Source organism: Gallus gallus, chromosome 2, assembly GCF_016699485.2.
Source record: "Gallus gallus isolate bGalGal1 chromosome 2, bGalGal1.mat.broiler.GRCg7b, whole genome shotgun sequence".
Lineage (NCBI taxonomy): Eukaryota > Metazoa > Chordata > Aves > Galliformes > Phasianidae > Gallus > Gallus gallus.
Genome location: NC_052533.1, coordinates 51,063,359 through 51,085,005, shown reverse-complemented (window position 1 = coordinate 51,085,005; position 21,647 = coordinate 51,063,359). Strand labels below are relative to the sequence as shown.

Below are 21,647 nucleotides of genomic sequence, written 5' to 3'. Positions count from 1 at the left end.
AATGTACAATTTAAACTTTGTCTAACATTTCTTCATGAACTGCGGAAGACTTTCAGGTTTTATTAAACTGGCATATATAAATTGATTTTCCAGCTAGATGCAGTCACTTGGCAAACTCTGCACATTCTAACTACATATGAACTAAATTACACACTCTAATAGTGTGTTTGAATTATTTTATGTGCAACATATAATTGTAGAAGCATGTGGCAGTCTCTCAGTGCTTTGCCTAACTAGAGATTTGCTCCTAGCTGAAGGAACAGTAACAGAGACAGACAAACATTTTAATAAAAGAACAAGAAGACCGTGTCTTGCAGTATTAGAGACTCTTCCTAATTGGCACTTGCTGAGAAGAAATACTACTGTCTACCCATGACATGAAGAAATGTTACTTAAGGCAAATCTAAGTCTGCAGATTGACCACTTGAGTTGTAGGACTTTGTGGATATAAAGAAGAATGGAGCTAAACTGGGTTACCTTCAGTATCAAAGGAAACTTCTTGCATAAGTAGGTGATCCATAAAGGAAGAAGACTTCTGGAGGCTGGCCCACAACTCTTTCATGGCCAAACTATGGAAAATTTGAGCATACTGATTGGATTTCCTCTTTGCTAAAAGCAAACCACGTGCCAAACGAAATACCATTCAGCTGTGATACGCTTGCTTCCCAGTTTTGCCATATTTGCTCACGGACTGTAGCTTTATCCCTGTGTATCTCATGTTTGTATTATCCTTCGTAAAGGATCAGAATATACTTGAATTTCAAACCGTTTATCCAAAAGTAAGGACTGGGGAGGGTGCTATGTTGAAGGTTTGCTCACTGAAGACAGGCAGATGACTTCAGACCACAGTGAGCCTGAGTGTGGCCTAAGATTTATAGCTGAGTTTTGAGTTTGAAAAGTCCTTTGGCATTACCTTTGTGTTTCATAGAAGGCTTGGTTTGTCACTGGGGGGAGGGGTTTCAAGTTTTCAGTGAGCACCTGCGAAAAAAATAACTTTCCCAGTGAAGCTAATGAAGCTCTCTGAGAGCCGAGAGAGATTTATTCTAAAAAGCTAAAAAGCAGCTTTTGCCTGCATTCTCCACCAAGAATGTCTACGGTTTATGGGCTGGTTCGGCCCAGTTCTGTGACTAGTATGGCAGAGGGATTTCGCAAAATCCACACCTCTGGAAAAAGGAAACAGGGGACCCCAAAATAATTAAAAACAGCGGCAACAGTCTGGGGAGAAACAAACTAATTTACTAAATATGGTATTGGAATGCAAGGTAACACACTATAATACAATGTAATTAGAATTGAAGCTAATATATCAAATATAATGAGAGAAAGAGTATCTGAAAGCTGTAGGCCTTACAGTAGTGCTGAGGCAATGTGGGGAGAGAGCTGAGGGAAAGAAGAGGCATCAGGTGACTTTGCCAGAGGTTATATCTCCTCTCTGACCGCAAAGCTCCCTGGGGAATATAGTTCTTCTCTTCTGGACAGGAGTCCAGAACTGGAGTATTAACACTTTAACTTCCAGTGCACTACATGATGTTATGATGTGGAATACCATTAACCAAAAATCATAAAACCATGACTCATGACATAAAACCTGCTAGAACAGGGAATTTTTATGATGTTCACTTTCACCAGAAAGCTTCAAATACCTCTGTCCAAAAGGTTATCCTACTCCAGGACGATGTTTTCAACTTGGTGATAGATACCTTTGTTTCATAATGGCAGTAGCTCTGTTTCTGTGGTGGTTTCTTCAGAAGTAGCTACTGATGGTCACTCTCTTGTTCCAGTAATCAGCTCCTGCCATTGCTCAGGCTGCTGACGCATAAAATACCTCAGAGTATTAACTGTTGGGATTGTCTGCCTTGGACTTAGTGTTGGTTTTTTGCTTGTTTGTTTTCTCTTTAAGAGTTTTGACTTTGCATCAGAAACCATGTCACAGCCTCAATCTCTTTTAAAGTTGATTTTTTGGTTTTGAGTCTCTTTTGTGTGAAGATGCTGCGGGTGCTTATTGTCGGGCTGAGCATTCTGTAATTCATATCCTCCTCTCCTGGGAAGAGTAGAAAGAAAGGAAAGCAGCACTGTAATATTGTCACAACTAATCTTTTAATTCACCAGGAATGTGCTTGCTTATTTCCTGAGAGATGGAACTAGTGTTAAATTCTGTCACTGCTCCTCAGAGTTCTGATTTTCTAGCTGTTCCTCTAGGTGTCAGTTGTGCTGTCTATTTACCACATGGATAAACACACAGAAAGCATTATATCACTTTATTAGACCACAAATATCTCAGAGCTTTGTTGTATGACATGGTATAAACAATAAATCATATGCTCATTGCAGTTATTCTCTATGTCAAATCTTATTTCTACATCCCAGTGAGAATAAAGTATTTGCTACAATTTTCTTGTTATGTCTTTCCACCTCTTCTACCGTTATTATTAACAACATTGATGATGTGCTTGATTATTCTACCAAGGAAGGCAATATGGGATAAATTGTGAGCTCAGATAAGGGAATCAGAAATGTCTCAGTTTTTACATTGATGACTCTAGTTTTATTTGGGAGAGCTGTGTTCAGCCAAAACTGCTTAGCCTACTACTTGCTATTGAAAAGGGAACTCTAGTGCCCAGAGGGTCAAGGTCATGTGTGGATTTTAGGACATATGGATTTTAGCTGTATGAATATCTCTCAAAATATCACAGTGGTCAGAGGTCCTCATCCAAGATTTGTTGTGGTGATCGACTGTTGATCAAATCACTAAGCTAAAAGCATGCAGTAGGGCTGCAGACTGTGTATTTCAGGTGTATCCTATCCCTGAAAAACATCCAATGAACTGAAGAAATCCCCCATCAAAGCAGTGATATAATCTAAATATCATACAGCATCAAAGATATACCTCAAAGTCTCTCTCTATGTGTGTGTATTTTCTCCTCAAGCTGTTTGTCACCTTTGTTGTGAATGTAGTTCAGTACCTGAACTGTTTCTGGCCAAGTGGATTAATGCGCATCTCAGGTAGAGCCAACACCCATTTCCAGAGTGCAGATAGAGCTGTTGCTTGCAGGATACAAAGCAGCAATACAGCTCTCCATCTACGTATTTGTTGTAGTCAGTGGATTATTTCTTAATTGCCACGGAGTCTCCTTCAAGAGGAATACTTTCTCACAGTCATCCGCTAGTAAATTTTGCTGCAGAAAGGATAGGAGAAGAAGTGAGGTGAATTTTTTCCTCATACTGCTGCTGATTACAATTGCATCTGGAACATTGTTTATTTTCCAGCAGCATCTCTCCCTATTTTATATTTGGGTGGCTGTTTGGCCAGGGGACAGAGTACAACTGTTTAAATCCCTAACTGAGCTATGTAATTGGTACTGAAGTCACTGAATAACCACAGGCTCCTCTCTCTAATCAGTACAGGGTTATGGAGTGAAGGAATGAAAGAGCAGGAATGCTGTGCACTCTGCTACAGAGATGAACTAGCTTGAGGCTGCTCACAAGACAGGATTCACCCAGTTATATATGAGGAAATGTACTCATGAGACATTATCTATTGCTTTCTCTCATGCCTATGTGAAATAGCTTTGTTGACAAGAGAAGGCTTTTCTTCAGAGTACTGTTTTCTGCCTGAGTCTAAAATTGAGTTTGCCTGTCCAGTCTTGCAACCTGAAAGAAAGTGAGGACCATGATATCTAGTATGTAGATCTTGTAGGGGCATTACAATATTTGTTCCCTAATTCAAGTTGCTCCTCCTAGATGCAAAACATTCATCTGATGCAAAGCATTCAGAAAGACATCCTGTTTCCTGCAGATCTTTGCCAGATGGGGGGAATGCGATTTCAACCTCTGCTTTGTTTGCAGACTACTGGTTCCATCTGTTAGTTGTTTGGTGTTTGTGATGAGTGGTTTGTGGCCTAAATTGCATAAAGTCTTGTTCTTAGCAGGGATGAATCTGTACAAAATTATGCTTTTTTTTTTTTTTTTTTTTTTTTTTTGTTCTTCAAAGTTATGCAGATTCTTGTGCTTCCTTGATTGGTTGCCTGAATTTTTTAAAAAAGAAAATAATAACCAGTGAATAACAGAGAAGCAGGAGGAAAGTGCCAAGTGAAAGCTTTTTGCTGAGGGCCACTATGAAAAGGAATAGAAGTTGTGTTGTTACAAGCAGGTGGGAAAGCGCACAGTATGTGGCATAAACTCCGAGCACCACCTTGCCCTACCTGCAGGCCCGAGGGCGCTGCCTATCTCTAGGCTCCGCCAGCCGTGCCGCTGTGTGCAGCCTCCGCCGCGCTGTGAGGCGAGCTGGCCCGTAGGGGGTGCTGGCAGCACGGCGAGAGGCATAGTGCAGCTCGGCCCGGGATCCGGGGGTCTTCCCTTCCTCGTCTTTGCCCTGCCTCGTTCCCCTTAACTCCGAGTGCCTCCTGCAACAGGGCTGGAACGAGCTGCCGGCCGGCAAAACGGCTGCGCCTGGGCTGGGGCTGAGGGCAGTGTTGGGGAGCAATGGGGAAGTCCCAGGTCTTGCAGCGGGTGGAGGTCGTGGCAAACCTGGGGTGAGCAACTTGTTTGTGCCCAGCCACAGTGGACCGTACTGGCACCCTTCTCCAAGCGCCTCGGTGCATGTGCCCAGGCACATACAGCTCTACCCGGCTGCAAGCTGCGCTGAGACGGACCGGGGGGGGGGGGGGGGGGCCAGAGAGGAGAGAGAAGTGTCTCAGGCACCCCAAAATGCTGCCATGCTCTGCCTTGCAAGAGAATGCACAGTGTGCAAAGCCACAGTAAACGTGTTTGGATAATTTATAATTCTGTGGGACTTCCCAGTGAAAGTGTGGTTTCAAAAATCACGAAGGGTTTTCTTACCAAGACTTTTTCAGAAGGGTAAAAAACTTATCAAACGCTGTGCCTCATTTCTCCCACACTGCTTATGAAGGGAAGGGGCAGCACAGGAAATGGACAGACGCACATATAATCCCTTCCTGCCCAAATTTATGTTAGAAAAAAAGTCCCCGTCTACTATCTTTACTATTAGACTGTTTGGCTGCTTTGAAGGACTGATTTGATACATTGATTCTGTTATGGCAGAGCTTGCAAAGAGTGAAAGAACATGAAATATAGTTCCCTAAAGATCAGATTTCTTGGTCAAGAAAAGATTCTTACAAACTAGCAGCAGAAAGAGAGCACTAGCAAGTATGCTAAATAAAAGCAGATACCAATCATAAACAATTACGTGTGCTTAAAAATTCTCCTTCTGACATCTTTACATTTGCTGGTAGAAGTCACCTTAATATCAGCAGATGAATTATTCTGTATGGGTAAGGAGTTGAAAAAGCAGAGGACATCTCACTTTTTCCCTTAACCTTGGGGAATAGAAAAGATCTGGCTCGTGCATCTCTTTTGAAAATGCAGTCACTGCAAGGGAAAAACTATGCATTGGAAGGCTTCTGAATACATCTAAATAACAGGCATATCAACAAAATGCCAGGCTTTGGCTGAACAATAACCTGTATATAAATCATGCAGATTACTGGTTACCTCGGATTTACACTGGATTGCAAATCTCACTCTACTGGGAAGTTTGCGCAGGCAGACTGAAGCAGACTGGCTGAGAGTACATCTGCCTCATCCATTTGTATAAGCAGAGCTAAACTGACAGACTTAAGTCTACAATGGATATGAGGGATCTTTTTGTTTTCTGGCAAGAAGAGCATCCCTGTTTGTTTGCAATCAGAACTAATATCCTGTAGTCATCCAAATATTCATTTTAAACGTTTAGTTATGAATGCAATCCCCCTTCTTTGATAAACAGTCTCTTGCAAGTGGTCTGCCTTACTAAGAAGATGTTATTTTTTCCTACTTAGCTAAATAGTTTCAGTGCCTAACTTTCAGCCTGTGGTTTGATTGCTAAGTTTCTCCTTTGAATATTTGTTATGTGCCTTGGACATCTGAACATACAGCCTGGTATTGTTTCTGGCTGATGATTGTGTGACTCAGATTTTTAAACGGTAGATAGGTAATTGTCAAGTAACGAACTTTCAATACAAATTAATCATGCTGGCATTATGCAAAATGCAGGATTCTCAAGGATTTCCAGAAATACCTACTGGCTATATGAATATTCTGAAATAATGAATAGTATTACTCACAGCCAACTGGAGTTCGGCAGTCATGCCTGCAGAATATTTTTGAATAAGGTTTATGCCTGTTTGTTTTTTGTGATTCAGCTAGAACAAGTGCTATTACTTCCTAACTCATGATTAACTCCGTATTGCGAAACCCTGTGATTTTTATCACAAGTCTCATGATACTTTATGTTTTTTCTATAACTTCCCATTCTCGGAGACATATAATTAGGTGAGAATCTCAGTTTTCATTTTTACAGAAGTAAGTTTCTACTCCTCACACTATGAAGAAGCTTGAAAATAAGACCCAAGGGCATTGTAAAGACAGCCACAAAATCCAGAAAAAGTAAAGATGAACTTTTTCTTTCTCCTGTTTTTCAGATAGTCCCTCACACATCTGTTTCATGATTTTTGAATATTTAGGGATAGGACAACCATGAACAAATCTTCCCCTTTCCCTCCCTAGATTTAAAACACTGGCAAGTCTTGTTCAAAGGGGAAGGACAGATTGTTGCAGAGCTGAAGTGAGGTCACACGGACAGCGTTCAAAGCACTCCCTAGCCACCTGAACTGTTAACTCAACCTAGCTGCGATCGGAATGATTTTTTTACTTCATGTTATTTTGCTCAAAGGTCACATTCTTTGGTTCCCAAGTGCAATGAAACCCATTACACACTGTGCTATTACAAGGCGACCCTCCCTGCGGCCTGAAATTGGAGATACATTGCCATCTGAGGATAACCTGCCATGAACAGTAAAAAGCAAAGGCTTGCATGACAAACCCTGTATGATGTATGTGAATATGCACACCTTCTTAAGAACATTTTTCAGTCACAGGAATAGGAAAGATCATCAGGCTTTTCACAGATTAATATTCCTTGAATATTCTCCCCCCAACTTTCCTCTCACCACACTTTTTTACTAAGTTATGCACAAACACATCTTGGTTTCTGTGAATGTACTTGCTGTTTGTAAGTATTTCCGGTAGGAAAATAGTATATACTGCTAAAGTAAATGATATACAGTTGATGGGTTGTTCAAACTATTTGATTGGAGTTTTTCAGAGCTGGCTGAAAAGTGGGATTTCCAGCTTGTGAAGACTTCTTATTTTTTAGAAGTTTGACGTGGGTCCAATTGGCCTGAAATTTTTTTTACTATTTTTATTTCCTATTAACTGAAAAAAAATATGCTCTGGAGACACTGGCAAGGGATGCCCCATGCAGCAGTCAAACTGAGGAGCAAGTCTGACTTTCAGCCTCTTCCCCCTCAGTGTTTCCTTGCTGCTGAGCTGTTACCCTGTAACCCCAGTCTTGCCCTTCCTCCTCCTCCTGCCCATTAATCCTCACCTCTGCTGCACATTTCCTGGAGGACGTGAAGGATGTCATCTTGAAGCTGAAAATCCACTACATGACCCCTCTGGAACTGCTGGCCACACAAGAAAAAGGGCAGCATACAAGCCCAAAAGGGAGGAAGCCCGTGCCTTTGAGGATGTGTATCTTGCTGGAGTTGAGGCTTTTCCTTCTGCCTCAGGAGGCACTTTCTGAGGAAACTAATGATAAAATGAATGGTGCTGCTCCCTTTGGTCATGCTAAATGTGAAGAGAAGATTACTATCTTGAGTTTTGGATCAAGCCCTTTGCTATTAGGGTGTGATTAAAATGGATGATTAAGAAAAGAAACTGATTTTATCATAGAGCACAAAACTGAAAAGGCATCTGGCTAAAGTAAGTGTGAAGGGCAAACACACATATTGCCCTGACCTGCACCTCTACTTTGATCTGTATGACATTTTCTGCCTCCAGACACTCCCTTCAATGTGTGAGAATTTTTGATCCTGATCTGGCCATCGCAGCTGAAATGAGAAGGGAAAAGAAATTGCCAGCAAAGGAAAAGCTCCATAAAATAGACTATAGCGGAAGGAAATTAAAGATAAGGAGAGCTATGAGAGACTCACTGTTGAAATGCACATTGCACTGACAGGGCATTTGCAGCGAGGAATGATAAAAAGGAGGAGGACACATATCCTCCACACATGGGAAGCTGGCAAGCTTTCATTTCAGCACGGAAAGAAGCTCTGTGTGCTTCAGAAGGCCTGCAGCTCTGTCTCCTGTCAGACTGCCCCAAAATGTGGCCAGGTCTTGTGTCTAGCTGCTTTGTCTCAGGCCCACTCCCCATGGGCTGGTGTGCATGGTGTAATGAGATGGGAGCACCTGCTTCTTGCTAGTGTGATAGCCCTGTGTGACAGCTGCCTGCATGCTGGCCTTCCCCTAATAAGTCTGGAAATCCTCTCCAGTCCTCTACACCCAAGTTAAAAAAGTGCTGATTTAAAGTCTTTCTTTGGATTTGACTGGAGTATCTGGGAGGTTTATTTCCCGTCAAAACAAAACAAAAAACCCAAACCACATTTCCAGATGCTACGCTGCTAGTATATCATAAAACAAAGAAAGCAGTAATTTTGTCATAGATGCATATGGTACAGAGCTGGTGGAGTCAGGCTGTGGAATCGAAGGCTTCAAAGAGGCTGTGAAACAGGCCATGCAGTAAGCCTATTTTTTAATATAATTACAGCTGGTTAAAAACCAGAATTTGTATATTAAAAGAAAAAAAAATCCTTCCAGTGTTGTCTTCCTGTTCAAAGACAAAAAGCAATTTTTAAATAGAAGATGTTGAAAGTTGCTGGCCTGATCTTCTGCGTCCCATGCATCTACCACAGTGACTCATGAAAGCTGTGGTACTCATGATCCGCTCTCCACTGGGGCTGGTGCTCCCCATTCAGATGACTCTTTCCATTGTGAGCTGCAGGAGTCCAAATAAAAAGAATACTGTTGTATACTGTGGAAAATGTGCTTGAACTCAACAGCCGAAGAGGAAGGAGGAGGAGGGTTCACAGCACTTGAATTACCATTCCCAAGAGACAGTAGGACTAAGATGACTGGAAAATGTGGCTAAAAAGAAATGTTGTGATTTTTGTCATGACCACTTTTTGTGATTTGGGTTAGCACAACCTAGAGCTAAAAATTTTACTTATTTTGTGATGGGAAATCGAAAACTGCTGACAAAACCAGAACTTTCTAATGGAAAGTACATTTGACAGAGTTCACATTTTGTTTTTGCAAAAGCAATAATGTTTCAGGGGGCTTTCTGATCTATTCCACTTTTCATCTTTAGTTAGTCCTGTTTCAAGTGGGACTGAGCATAGGGTACAGTAACCGTGCTTCTCTAAATGCCTAATTAACCAGTTTGATCAGCTGTCACCGATCTTCTCTCCTCAGATGTACTTGCAATTATTTTCAAAAATCTTGCTTTTAAAAGTATTAGCTCCCAAGAGGCTGAACAAAACTTAGAGTGATAACATCTGGTGTCTCTTCTCTTCCCTAAAGCTGGAGTTCTAAGCCTTCATACTTAGCAACCTGCTGCAACACACCAGAAGAGGTGCAGTGGAACAGGTCTGTGAGAATGTCAGGCTTTTCTGTGCAAGTTCCCATGCTGAAATATGTAACTTGAGTGTTTGATCATCACAACAAAGCTTATTCTAGAGTCGCATAGTTTGTGGATTGAGATGTACACAGTGTGTAAAAATGGGTCCCTTTAGTCGCAGGTCTAGTGGACTTGTAAAACTAATTAATAAGGTATCCACTATGCTGTGCCTCTCTGCTTGGCCTATGATATATGCAAGCTCTTGCAGTTTTATCAGGCTGGGTGAGGTCTAGTGGTTCTCTGTAAGCCCCAGGTCAGAAGCTACATGGGAGTCTCCAATGTCATTATGAGAAAACAAGCACTGACTGTCATAGAAGTATTCTTGAATGCAGCTCAGATGAACTTGAATATTCAGAGTATTCTAAGTATTCCTCTTCCCTGTGGGCAGTAGTAGGAAGGGTGAGAAGGGTCCTTGTATGACATAGAGTCCACTGACTACAGCATTCTATGCCCTTTCCTCTCTGTGAGTGATTCTTCCCATTATATAGGGCACCTTCCACGATGAGTGACATTGGTTCAGCCAGACAGGAGAATGATGTGCTGTGGAAAATGGAATTTTGCTATAGAATCAGGTGTTTTTGGGGGGGGAAATAGGTGATCTGTTAAGTACTCCGCTTAACCACAGAAAGCCATGTACAATCCAGCCTTTGCTAAAGGTGCGAAGGGAGTAATTCTGTGTGTTACTGTGCTGGCCTTTTAAAGAAATTTATTGTGTTAGGGGTTGGTATCTCTTCCCCTGGGCAATAGCATTTTAAGTACAAATCATGTTGAAGAGCGTAACACTATTGCGAGATGAGATCATTCTGGGTTTTTTGAAAGCAGGAGAAATCTGCTGTATGCCATAACATCTCTGATACAGTCAGCATGCCAGTAACAATCATGGGAGGCTACCACACCTGCCATTTGTTACGATTATTCTGTCATCTTCCAATCTAATGTTATATTTTCATATTTGACATAGTCCTAGAGCTTCTTCAAGAGCTTTATAAAATCCCAGGAAGAAAGTGACTATGGTGTAAAATTAGAAACACATTTGGTTCTTGACCATGAGCAACCTCTACAGACTCAGATTTTCCAATGATGAGAGGAAGTAGTCAGGACAAAAAGAAGATAATTGGCATTGACCAACAACTCTGGGTGACTAGGAACACAGAATGAAATGGCAAATTGCTCACTTTTATAGATACACAGATTACTTAATCAGTATTAATTAGTATTTACTCTCTGCTGCGCTGAGTAACAATGAAGAACAGATACATATGGATTACAAGCAAAACATAAAAGAAATCTGTGAATAAGAATAGAGATTTGAAGTGGCTTATAAGTGAGTGAGTTATTTTTGTACTTTTGTCCTATATTTTCTAGACTTTATTTCATATTAATAAATGGCTAAAACTTGGAAAAGAGAACATGCGTAACAGTTCTACTTTTTCAGTTCACTGTGGACATCCTCATGATCTAAAAATTTTGTAGATGAATTAGGGCACATCTGAATTAACCATATAGCTAGATTTACCAAGGAAAAATTTAAGAGCTGAGCGCAAGGAAGAGAAATTGGGAAGCCAAACTGGGAAGATACCTACATTTCGAGCTTGGGAGCATCACAGTATCATCATAGAATCATCATAGAATGGCTTGGGTTGAAAAAGACCACAATGATCATCGAGTTTCAACCCCCCTGTTATGTGCAGGGTCGCCAACCTCTAGACCATGCTGCCAGAGCCACATCCAGCCTGGCCTTGAATGCCTCCAGGGATGGGGCATCCACAATCTCCTTGGGCAACCTGTTCCAGTGCATCACCACCCTCTGTGTGAAAAACTTCCTCCTAATATCTAACCTAAACCTCCCTTGTCTCAGTTTAAGACCATTCTCCCTTGTCCTATCACTATCCACCCTCATAAACAGCCATTCCCCCTCCTGTTTATATGCTCCCTTCAAGTACTGGAAGGCCACAGTGAGATCTCCCTGGAGCCTTCTCTTCTCCAAACTAAACAAGCCCAATTCCCTCAACCCTTCTTCATAGGAGAGGTGCTCCAGCCCTCTGATCATCTTAGTGGCCCTCCTCTGGACCCGCTCTAAGAGCTCCACATCCTTCCTGTACTGGGGGCCCCAGGCCTGGACGCAGTACTCCAGATGGGGCCCCACAAGAGCCGAGTAGAGGGGGACAATCACCTCCCTCTCCCTGCTGGCCACCTCTTTTTTAATGCAGCCCAGAACACAGTTGGCCATCCAGGGCTGCAAGCGCACACTGCTGGCTCATGTCCAGCTTCTCGTCTACAAGGACACCCAAGTCCTTCTCCACAAGGCTGCTCTCAAGGAGATCATCCCCCAGTTTGTATAAATTCCTGGGATTGCCTTGACCCAAGTGCAGCACCCTGCGCTTGGCCTTATTGAACCTCATTAGGTTTTCATGGGCCCACTTCTCCAGCCTGTCCAGTCCGTCTGGATGGCTTCCATTCCTTCCAGTGTATTGGCTGCACTGCACAGCTTGGTGTCATCCACAAACATGCTGAGGGTGCACTTGATGCCATCATCTATGTCACTGATAAGGATGTTGATGAGCACCAGTCCCAAGACTGGTCCTGAGGGACCACCGCTTGTGACTGGCCTCCACCTTGACACAGAACCATTGATCACAACCCTTTGGCTGCATCCAGCCAGCCAATTCCTAATCCATCAAACAGTTCATCCTTCAAATCCACACCTCTCCAATTTAGAGAGAAGGATGTGGTGAGGGACCATGTCAAAGGCCTTGCAGAAGTCCAGGTAGTCCTTGCAGTAGTCCACCACCCTTCCCCCCATCCACCAAAGCCGTCACTCCATCATAGAAGGCCACCAGATTGGTCAGGCATGATCTGCCCTTGATGAAGCCATGCTGGCTGCCTCAAATCACCTCTTTATCTCATATGTGCCTTAACATAGCTTCTAGGAGGATCTGTTCCATGATCTTCCCAGGCACAGAGGTGAGGCTCACTAGCCTGTAGTTCCCCAGGTCTTCCTTTCTCCCTTTCTTAAAAATAGGAGTAATGTGTCCCTTTTTCCAGTCACCGGAGACTTCACCAGACAGCCATGATTTTTCAAATATGATGGCGAGCTGCTCAGCAACCACATCAGCCATCTCTTTCAGAACACTAGGTTGGATATCACCCGGCCCCATGGACTTATATATGTTCAATTTCATGAGGAGGACTCGGACTTGTTCCACTGTTACAGTGGGACAGAAACCACTCCCTACACCCTCACCTAGAGGTTACCCTGTTACCTTTCATCAGAGGGGGAACACTCTCCTTGGCCTGCTTATGTACCTGTAGAATCCCTTCTTGTTATCTTTCACATCCCTCACCAAATTCAGCTCCGTCTGCGCCTTGGCTTTCCTAATCCTATCTCTACACACACGGACAACAGCCCTGTAGTCCTCCCAGGATACACAACCCTGTTTCCACTTTCTGTACATTTCCCTCTTTTCTCTCAGTTTAAGCTGCATGTCCTTGCACAGCCACAATGGCCGCCTGCCTCCCCTGTTCAACTTCTACTGGGGGATGGAGAGCTGTTGCACTCTCAGAAGGGTGTCCTTAAAGAGCTGCCAGCTTTGTTCTGTACCCATGCCCTTAAGGACAGTTTCCCAGGGGATCCCACTCAGCAGTTTCTTGAGCAGCCGGAAGTTTGCTCTCCTAAAGCACAAGGTCCTAACTCTGCTTTTTACCAAGCCCTCATTCTTCAAGATCACAAACTCCACAAAGGCATGGTCACTACAGCCCAGACTGCCTCCAATCCTAACCTCTCTAATGCTCTCCTCTGCATTAGTGAGCACCAGATCCATTAAGGCTTCACCTCAGGTTGGTCCATCTATTATCTGGACCAGGAAGTTGTCCTCAGCAGACTCCAGGAATCTCCTGGATTGTCTGCCATCCTCCATGCTGCTATTCCAGCAGATATCCGGGTGGTTGAAATCCCCATCAGGACAACAGCCTGCAAGCAGGACACCTCCTGCTGCTGAAGCAAGAAGACCTCATCAACAGTCTCCTCCTGATCAGGTGGCCTGTAGCAGACCCCAACCACTAGATGCCCTTTACTAGACTGATCCTTGATTTTTACCCACAGGCTCTCGACCTGATCGTGGCTGTTCCTCAGACACAGCTCTTCGCAATCTATCCACTTCGTACCATAGAGGGCAACTCTGCCAGCCCTCCTACCCTGTCTATTCCTTCTGAAAAGTCCTCAGTCAGGGTATTCCAATCATGTGATTCATCCCACCATGTTTCCATGATAGCGATTAGGTCATACTTTCCCAATTGCGCCACAGTTTCTAGCTCCTCCTGTTTATTTTCCCATGCTGCGCGCATTGGTATAGAGATACTTCATCTTAGCTATTGGCCTCATTGCCTTCTCAGAGAAGCCCTCCCTAGTACTTCCAGGACAAGTCTGGAGGTTTCCCTTACCGCCTCCCAAGGTGACAGCGTTCCCATGCGTTTCTCTGTCACCCAGTACACCCCCTTCCCCCATCATATCTAGTTTAAAGCCCTGCTAACCAGCCCAGCCAGCTTGTTCCCAAAAATATTTGGCCATTCTGGTCAGTCGGCTCCCATCTGCTGTCAGCATTCCCCCTTTCTCAAGGCTGCATCCCAAGCCATAGTACTCGAAGTCCTGTGTGTGACACCATTCACAAAGTCATTCATTCAGGGTGTCCACCCTCTTCCTTTTGTGTGGATCCCAGTCACCAACTGAGAGGACAGAGGAGAACACAACTTGCACTCCTGTTACCTTAACAACACCTGTTATGTAAGGGAGCCTGGGAAGGTGGGACAGGCTGAGGGGCAGTGTGCTTGTTGCCCCAAACAGGGACTTGTTTCCATCCCTCGCTGTCTTTGAGGTCGCCCCTTCCCACCTGACTGTGAGACAGCAGATGATTCTCCACTGATTGAGGAGCATCTCCCTCGCACCCTTCCTGTAGGCATGGCAGAGTGCGACTCCACCAATCAATCCCCTTCCTGCAATCCTCCATGCTCCTCAGCCTTTCTATTTCCTCCTTTATCTCTACCACCAGGCTGAGCAGATCATCCACCTGCTCACACCACATGTAGGTGGTATCCTGGCTGCACTCCTGTAGCAGTGACAGGGCCAGGCATTCTCTACAGCCTGAGACCTGAACTGTGGCATGGACATTCATGCTTTCTGTCTGAGTCTCCATGTTCCTTTTAGCAGGAGCTCGCCACCATGTGGTGATCATGGTTGCACCTCGGTGTGTCCAGAGAGCAACAAACATTTCACTGAATGGCCGATGTGATTCACGCGCCCTGACTCCTCTTCTCCATCCCGGTGGACAGCAATGTGTCGCTGTGCTCCCCAAGACTTTTTCTAGGCAGGGGCATGGATGCAGAGTTGTTGCCCTGGCAATGCCCACTTCATATCAGCCACTCTTGCGAGAGCTTCCAGGCTGCTCTGTTATCTCGGGATTGCCTGGATAAAGGAACGTACCGAAACACCCCTGTACATCGTGATCAGTTGCTGCGGTTCTGGCTGGGACAGCTCTGAAGCAGAGAACCTTGGCAATCAGCATGAGGAAGAAAGAGATGGAGGTTTGAGTGGAGGTGTGTGATGAGACCAGGCTCTCCATACATGATTTGGTAGTAGAAGGAGGGTATCCATCCTGTCAGTCCTTAGTTTGTTTAGCCATTTGGTGTTTTGTGCGCAGAGTTGCCATTGGTGTTTTACCCAGGGATTTTGTTCGGTGTTGCAGAGATAAGTAGCATCTCTGCACCACAAGGGCAGTATGAATAAATCAACTAGCCTTCCAAAATAGATCTGTGTTCTCAGTCTTGAGATGATAGAATTATAGATGGCTTGGGTTGGCAGGGACATCAAGGATCATGAAGTTCCAACCTCTGTGCCACAAGCAGGGTTGCCACCCACTAGATCAAGCACTGGATCCAACTGCCCAGGGCCCCATCCAACCTGGCCACCAGGGATGGGGTAACAACAACTTTGCTGGGCAACCTCTTCAAGCACCTCACCATTCTCTCCGTAAATAAAAACTTTCCCCTGACGTCCAATCTAAATCTCCCTTCCTTTAGCTTAAAACTATTCCCCCTCATTCTATCACCTTTGAAAAAGTTGACTTCCCTCATGTTTATAAATTCCCTTTAAATATTGGAAGGCCACAATGAGGTCTCCCTACAGCCTTCTCTTTTCCAGACTGAACAAACCCAATTCCTTCACCGTTTCTTCACAGGAGAGGTACTACAGCCCTTGGATCGTCTTCATGGCCCTTCTCTGGACCCTTTCCAAAAGCTAGACATCTTCCCTATGCTGCGGGCTGCAGACTTGGACACAGTACTCCAGCTGGGGCCTCACCAGGGCAGAATAGAGGGACAATCACCTCCATTGTCTTGCTGGCCACCCTTCTTCTGATGGAATCCAGGACACCATTGGCCTTCTGGGGTGCAAGTGCACACTGCTGGCTCATGTTATGTTGTTCATCAACCGGGACCCCAAGTCCTTCTCAGCAGAGCTACTCTCAAAAAGTTCTTTTCCCACTTTGTATACATATTTAGGATTACCTTGACCCAAGAGCAAAACCTTTGCTTTATTGAACCTCATTAGGTTCACGAGGGCCCACCTTTTGAGTTTATCAGGGTCCCTCTGGATGGCATCCCTTTCTTCTGCTGTATCAACCTTGGTGTCCTTAGCAAACTCAGCTTGGTGTCATCAGCAAACTCACTGAGGACACACTCAATCCCATCATCTATGTCATTGATAAAGATGTTTAAGAGCACCAGGATCAAGACAGACACCTGGGGGACACCACTCGTTACCAGCCTTCCACCTGGGCACAGAGCCATTGACTAGAACCCACTGGTTGTGACCTTCCAGCCAATTCCTTATTGACCCAATAGTCCACGCTTCAAATCCATATCTCTCCAATTTAGAGATAAGAGCGTGGTGGGGGTCCACGTCAAAGGCCTTGCAAAAGTCCAGGTAGATGACATCGGTTAACTTCCTTTGTCCACCAGTGCTATCACTCCATCATAGAAGGCCACCACATTGGCCAGGCACTATCTTCCCTTGGTGAAGCCATGCTGGCTGTCTTGGATTATCCACTCGTCCCTCATGTATCTTAACATGTCGTCCAGAAGGATCCGTTCCAGGATCTTCCCAGGCACAGAGGTAAGGCTCACCAGCCTGTAGCTCCCCAGTCCTCCTTCCTCCCTTTCTTGTAAATGGCAGTGATGTTTCCCATTTTTTCCAGTCACTGGGGACTTAGCCTGACAGCCAGGACTTTTCAAATATGATGGAGAGAGGCTCAGCAACCACATCAGCCAGCTCCTTTAACACCCTGAGATGCATGTCATCCAGCCCCATAGACTTGTATACATTCAGTCTCATGAATCAGTCTTGCCCTTTTAGGGGGGTGAGGGGAGGGGGGAGGGGGGAGTTTGCTCTGCTTCTTCACACCTCGAGGTTCAGGTTCAAGGATGTGAGAATCCTAGCTGCCAGTGAAGACTGAGGCAAGGAACTCATTGAGTACCTCAGCCTTCTCCGTATCTGTTGTAGCCAGTTCTCCTTTCTCATTTAGTACAGGAGGTACGCAGTCTTTGGCCTATCTCTTCAGACCTATGTACCTGCAGAAAGGAGATAGAATAGCTCATTACCTTGAATGATTCTGCAGTAGAGAATGAAAAGTACATTTGAGAATTTGGCACTGGGAGAATAGAGAGTGCTACCCTTATGTTTGGCTTGTTTTGATGCAAAAGTTGTGAGGCCTGGATGCTGTTGTTTTTATATTTGTTGCTTGCAAGGGGAAAAATAGTTCAGGCCTAGATCCCAGGGAACTGCTGTAGGCCGACTCTTGCTCCTCTCTCTCACCCATAGCGGCCTATTCACACCTCTCTGCTCATTCTGCTTGTTTTTCTGGAGGGAGCAGGAACTGCTGGACACCATGCAAAGGACATTATACTTTCTTTCCTTCTGCTTACCTAATAGGTGTGAGAAGGCATTGGATTACTGATTTGCATTCTTTCCCTAGTTCCACAGAGAGAAATACAGATGGGGATCTTTGCCTGCGTAGGGTGGAAGTTGGAAGCATACTAGTCTTACTGGTAAGCCCAGGCTGCAGTGTTTGGCTTTGATAATGAGACTTTCCTCTTTATCTCTGCTCTTGGGCAAGGGTATTCCAGTCATGGGTCTTTCTGGATGGTGGTCCTGCCTCCAGCGCCTGCAGGGCACCCGTAGAGGGGCGCTGTGTGGGGACTGGTCTGCACATAGCCAGGTAGAGATGCAGGGAACCCAGTCACCCATTTAACTGCTGTTTGAGCACTTCCATTCACATATTCAGTAGTCTTGAAAAGCACAGACACAGCCTCTGTTCCAAACTGTCACTTTTTGTGTCAGGTAATTTAATTTCCTCCTGGAGGGACCAATGTTCAGATGATGAAAAGCCTTTGTCTTTGCATGGGGCTGCGTGAGATGGCAGCAGATGAAATCTCTCAGAATCAAAGAAAACATGACCACCAACTAGGTCCAAGTTACCATCCTTTGGATTTCTACACAGACTGCAGCTGTCCTGCTGGTGCCCTTTCCAAAATCAAAGCCCTCCCCTCTGACAGCCAGTTAGCAGGACTGCAGCTGCCTCTTGTAGAGAACTGAAACAAGCTGGCATGAGTTATCTAGTGTTCTCTCAATGGAAAGTTACGTTTTCCTTCAATGACAGCATTCATTTGGGATACTAAAATAGCTTTCCAGTGCTTAATTAAGCTTCCACATCCTTATTGGGAATAGTTGGTACAGAAAGATTGAGATCTGCCCAGTGTAATAAGTGGGTACTCAGGGGATATGAACCAAGAATCCTTACTCGACACACCCCCAGGCTATTATCAGACAACTCCAGTTCTCCTGCATGTGGGAACAGACACCTTTATTGCACTGACATTTATTGGAGATCAAGAAGGCTACCTGAAATACTTTAAATCTTATTTTCTCACTGGTAGCCTTTCTAAAAAAAAAAATACTGAAAATGTTCCCCAAAGTTTTTTCTGTAATTTTCTCTCATGGATTTTCTAATAGGCAAGTAATTGTAAAGATTTTTACTTCCTTTTTAACAGTCAGCTGCCCTAGAAATAGAAGATGGGCAGGAAAATTGTGACAATATTGCTGAGGGAAAAGAAAATGTTCCTTTGCAGAGACTGAGGAAGAAAAATCTGCAAAGTCTGTAGCAACTGTTGTATGGTTCTAGTCAGTGCACGGGAGACATATATTCTGAATTTCTCCTCTGATGATTTAGGTAGTTTTAAAAAGTCATTCTCTCCTCCAGCTGACCTTTCTCACTTCTGATTCAGTGGTGTCTTTATGTGCCCATTTCAGACGTGGTGCAGTGACTTTCACAGAATCACAGAATGGCCTGGGTTGGAAGGGACCTCAAGGATCATGGATCTCCAAGCCCCCTGCTACAGGCAGTGCCACCAACCTCCACATTTAATACTAGATCAGGCTGCCCAGGGCCCCTTCCAACCTGACCTTGAACACTTCCAGGGACGAGGCATCCACCACCTCTGTGGGTAGTCTGTTCCAGCGCCTCACTACTCTTGTAGTAAAGAACTGACCAGAACAATCAGTGCTTGCAAGGGAGTTTGCAATGCAGAATTTCCTTCTAGTTTTGCTAATGAATAGTTAGAACAGAAACCAAATAAATAATCTGGGATTTGTTGTTAGTCACTGTAAACTCTGTGTTGTTATTCATGTATGCATATAATACATATATACAATAATAATTCATATATACAATAATACATATAGTGGTTACGTTCATAAACATCCTGTATTCATATATACTACCAAGAAGTTGTTTTTTTTCATGCATATTTATCTATCTGTAGAGAAAAGTCTTCCATTATGTGTCTGGCTTTCACAGAAATGTCTCTTCACTGAAGTTGATGGTGTTCTTTTTATTAGGACATTTTAAAGTGGCCCTGAAATTCTGATTTTGTAGAGCTAAGTGGATAATTTTATCAAGGGTACATGTAACTTCTTAAACTGAAACTCACAAGAATCCTGAACTGAGCCTTGTTGAAATTTACTTTGGAAACTGCGACACACTTAAGATGTGAGGATCTGGTTATATTGATAGGTAGAAAGGATAAATATGGGGCTAGATAAGCTTGCAACAGCAGGCTTAAATAAATTCACTCAAACCAGGCCATTTGATCTTTCTTCTCCTTTCAATAATAATAGTAATAATATAATAAAATTCATAGCTATATTAGAACAGGCTTTGACTTGCAGGCTTCTAATTCATAAAAATATTTGTGTGTGTGTGTCTGTGTATTTAATGTTAGCATTTTAAAGCTTGTCTGTCTTCTGCTAGTTGGTACCAAAGGCACTAGTATAAAATTAAATACAGGGAGTGCAGCGTCTGTTCTGGCTACTGATGGAATAATTCTGTTTTTGTTGGATCTTTATTTCTTATTGAACTAAGAAATTCAGCTGTTAAAAGCTAAGAAATCTGTCTACTTTTGTAAAGATGAACTGCAAATCAAGTAGTAATGAAGTAAGGTCACTTTGCTGAACGAGACTTTCATTTCTCGTAAGTGGTTTTCTTGAGTTGGATGTTACTACAGGTGAGAAATTTTCATCTTGCCAGGGGATATTGCCAGTGTATTATATCAGACAGGAATTTAGGTGGCAATAAAATGAAATCTTACAAAGAAATCTTTAATTTCTTTATGCAATACTGCTACTTGGTAATAAATCCATATTGAATACACAATAACTGTATTTAGCAGGCTGATTGTCTGCTGATTAGGGTGTAGGACTAAAAGCTAGGAAATCAGGGATGATGCTCTAGGCTCACTGATTTTTGTCAGAAACCTGCTGATCATTTTTAGAATTAAGAGCCCAGGATTTATTTGCTTAAGCACTTAGGTCTGGACTTTCAGGAGTGTGGGAGAAAGTCTGGAGCTGTAGGGTCTAATTCAGGTACCACCACTCTGTGCAGCAGATGCCAGTGGAAAGTGAAGTGTCTTAAACTTGCCTGCTTTCTGCACTGAGTACAGGCTGACATGGAAGGACCTATGTCAGGTTGGGATTTACAGACCTGTGCCTTTCCTGGAGTTCAGCACCTGTGCTGTTCTCTCTTTTAAGGGTAGCGAAGTCTTCTTTTCTATTTTTTAAACTGAGTGGCAACTTGAGCTGCTCTCACCCTTTCATCCTTCATATAAACCACTAATGATTGGGTCTCTCATCAAACACCTCCCAGCATGAACATCTCCCACCTTGCAGGTATCAGCCTCAGAGCCTTGCTGTGGGCAGGGCAACCTGCAACTCCTCATGGGTATATTGCCAGCTAAGGGAGGGCTTGGATCCACAGGCTGGGAGAGGCATTAACCTGGGTGTGCCTCTGCTTTGTATCTGTAAGAACTGGAAACTTATGTGAAACATAAAGATGAATGTGGTTTAAGCCAAATCTTCATGAAGTTAATGTAAAGGTGTTTGTGGGCTTGCATGGGCTTTGGCGAAAGTCATGGGAATAATTGCAAAAGCACTCTAGTATCTTTCCGACTGAAAGTTATGTAGTCATAGTGAGTATCTAAAATATAGAGTATAATTAAAAATCCATTCCAATTTTTGATTGGTAGCCTATTTGACCTATTAATAGTAAGGAAGTAATTGCCCGAGCTTAATCAAAGAGCATGAAAACCATGAAGATACAGTAAGAATACTGCTTACTTTTGGAGTTGTGGTGTTGGCTACAGCATCTACAGAATATGCACATGTTTTATGTGAACTCATGTGGTCTATTGCAGAAGAAACCGCTTGCAGCATTTGCTTTCCTTTGGCTGATTTTGTGGAGTATACTGAGACCTTCTCTTGAATCTTTCCACATATTAGTACCTCCAGAGGCCGCCTGGAGACTGTCTGGGTGCATCAGTGACTGGAGAAGGAAGGGTTGCAACAGGTTGAAAAAAAATACAGTATCCCTTCTTACTACATCCTTCTGTATCAAAAATATCTTTGAATTCTTCTGGTTTCTTATTGTCTGTTTAGATCATACACAGCACCCATTGTATGTTCTAACCAGTC

The 21,647-nt window shown here is 43.7% G+C and overlaps 1 long non-coding RNA gene across 1 annotated transcript; it reads right to left on the bottom strand.

Annotated features, from left to right (window-relative positions):
* Nucleotides 1-1,320: 1,320 nt before the first annotated feature.
* On the bottom strand, nucleotides 1,321-6,167 carry LOC124417760. Its single transcript, XR_006938582.1, has 3 exons — nucleotides 6,123-6,167; nucleotides 2,964-3,176; nucleotides 1,321-2,041 (listed from the first exon to the last, which is right to left on the bottom strand). It is a non-coding gene; the product is annotated as an uncharacterized LOC124417760 (long non-coding RNA).
* Between the last annotated feature and the right edge of the window lie 15,480 nt (nucleotides 6,168-21,647).